Below are 2,897 nucleotides of genomic sequence, written 5' to 3'. Positions count from 1 at the left end.
TATGGCTATTCTCTCTTATTTTATAAGGTTTAACATGAAGAGGGAGAATGCCGGTAGCTGGGATTCTAGGCTGGAAAAGAAGCAAATATTGGAGACCTATTTTGCACAGCTCCAAAAGTCCTGAAACTCCACGAAAGTCATTTTTGGAATTAATGACAATTATTGAGCAAAAGAAGTATTAGAGGGGGCCCACACCCTGGCCACGAGGGTGGGGGCGCGCCCAGCCTTACATGGCGCGCCCCTGCCTCGTGGGCCCCCTGGTGGCCCTTCGGTGCTCATCTTCTGCTATATGAAGTCTTTTACCCTGGAAAAAATCATAAGCAAGCTTACGGGAAGAAACTCTGCTGCCACGAGGCGGAACCTTGGCGGAACCAATCTAGGGCTCCGGCGGAGCTGTTCTGCCGGGGAAACTTTCCTCCGGGAGGGGGAAAGCATCACCATCATGATCACCAATGATCCTCTCACCGAGAGGGGGTCAATCTCCATCAATATCTTCACCAGCACCATCTCCTCTCAAATCCTAGTTCATCTCTTGTATCCAATCTTTGTACCCAAACCTTAGATTGGTACCCGTGGGTTGCTAGTAGTGTTGATTACTCCTTGTAGTTGATGCTAGTTGGTTTATCCGATGGAAGATTATTTGTTCAGATCCTTAATGCATATTAATACTCCTCTGATCATGAACATGAATATGCTTTGTGAGTAGTTATGTTTGTTCCTGAGGACATGGGTGAAGTCTTACTATTAGTAGTCATGTGAATTTGGTATTCGTTCGATATTTTGATGAGATGTATGTTGTCTCTCCTCTAGTGATGTTATGTGAACGTCGACTACATGACACTTCACCATTATTTGGGTCTAGAGGAAGGCATTGGGAAGTAATAAGTAGATGATGGGTTGCTAGAGTGACAGAAGCTTAAACCCTAGTTTATAAGTTGCTTCGTAAGGGGCTGATTTGGAACCATATGTTTCATGCTATGGTTAGGTTTACCTTAATACTTTTTTTTGTAGTTGCGGATGCTTTCAATAGGGGTTAATCATAACTGGGATGCTTGTCCAAGAAAGGAAAGCACCCAAGCACCGGTCCACCCACATATCAAATTATCAAAGTAACGAACGCGAATCATATGAGCGTGATGAAAACTAGCTTGACGATAATTCCCATGTGTCCTCGGGAGCGCTTTTCTCATTATAAGAACTTGTACAGGCTTGTCCTTTGCTACAAAAAGGATTGGGCCACCTTGCTGTACTTTATTTACTTTCATTGCTTGTTACCCGTTACAAATTATCCTATCACAAAACTATCTGTTACCTACAATTTCAGTGCTTGCAAAGAATACCTTACTGAAAACCGCTTGTCATTTCCTTCTGCTCCTCGTTGGATTCGACACTCTTACTTATCGAAAGGACTATGATAGGTCCCCTATACTTGTGGGTCATCAGGCATCTTCAACGTTGACCCTTAAACTGCCCGTTGTGTTGTGCCATCCAACGCGGGCCTGTATCGGTCCGCCGGGCAGTCCGAACGCACTTTTTCCCCGCAAACTGGAAGCAAAGTGGAGGGTGGGAGGGGTTGTGGGAGTCCGGACAGTAGCCACATTGGACTCCAACATCCCCGGCTCACTGAATCCACCTTCCCGGTCCCATTTTCTTCCATTCTGCCACTTTCCCCCTTGCTTTGCATCCGCACCCTCCTCCTCTGCCACCGTCGATGTACCTCTCCGACCGGCACACCGGCATTGTCTGACCTCTACAGCCAGCACCAATGCGCCTGCTCTCCTTTCACGACAGTGTCGTCCACCCAAGACCTGTCCGTAGTTGGGTACACCCCCCCCCCCGGTCGACGTCTCCATGGTGGACACCACGCCCGGTAGGTGTTCACTCAAATGCCATTGAGCTAGTTTTCGAATGCCATGTCGTTCTTTGAGAGTATGAAGGATGCCGGGGTACTCGACCATGGAGGATGAGTTGTTGTGCGATGTGTGGTTGGCCGTTTCGCGGATTTCTTAGGCAGGAGTAGAGGGGGGCCTTGTGGAAGCCCATGCATGATTCATTTCACGTGCAAAAGCACATTTCGCCCTATGACATTCACACCATCCAACAACGCAATGTGGGATCGTTATCATATTGATGGCACGCCATCTAGACCTCCGTCACCAAGTTTTGTGATGTAGATGGTCGGCTAGAGGCAAGGTCGTCACTCCAAGCGGCAGAGGAGGAGATCATAAGTTTTGCTTCTTTTTGCTCAACTTGTTGATTGAATCATTCACTCAATGTTGATCTACACATTATGTAGCCCACACGTCATGTCGTGATGTACCACGAGACAAAGGGACAGTCATTTACGCACACACATTGTTAGATGAAATCTGAAGGGGCAATATGTATGGGACGACATGATCCGTTCGTAAAAAACTTGTTGAACATCCATTAATCTTGTTGATTTGAACTATTGTTGTACTAGACTTATTTGCGTGCTATGTATGGATGATTTAAGCTATTTTCTATCCGAACTTTGACGAAAATCGCCGTGTTTGCATGAACTTTGTCCGATTAGTTGAAACACTGTTTGAAATGTAAGCAGACATATGCGGCTAGCATTGGATGGCCGCCCTCGGGATCAGTGTCCAAGGACAGATGCTGAAGCAAATTTGTGGTTCAGCACTGGAAATGCCCTTAATGACAAAAGTAGTAGGCCCATTTTTTTGGCGTGCTCTCGGCAAAAGCCATCCATTGCCGAGCTTTTGAGTTTGACGAGTGTTATACTCGGCACATATCTCTTTACGGACTGCCCGCGGAAAAGGAAACAAGAAAGATGTCAACACTCGGCAAAGACAGATTTTTAAGTTGTGCGATGTGTGGTTAGGCGTATCCGTGGATTTTGTAGGCAGGAGTAG

This window comes from Triticum dicoccoides, chromosome 6B (genome assembly GCF_002162155.2).
Source record: "Triticum dicoccoides isolate Atlit2015 ecotype Zavitan chromosome 6B, WEW_v2.0, whole genome shotgun sequence".
In the NCBI taxonomy this organism is placed as follows: Eukaryota; Viridiplantae; Streptophyta; class Magnoliopsida; order Poales; family Poaceae; genus Triticum; species Triticum dicoccoides.
This window is presented reverse-complemented; position numbering follows the sequence as displayed.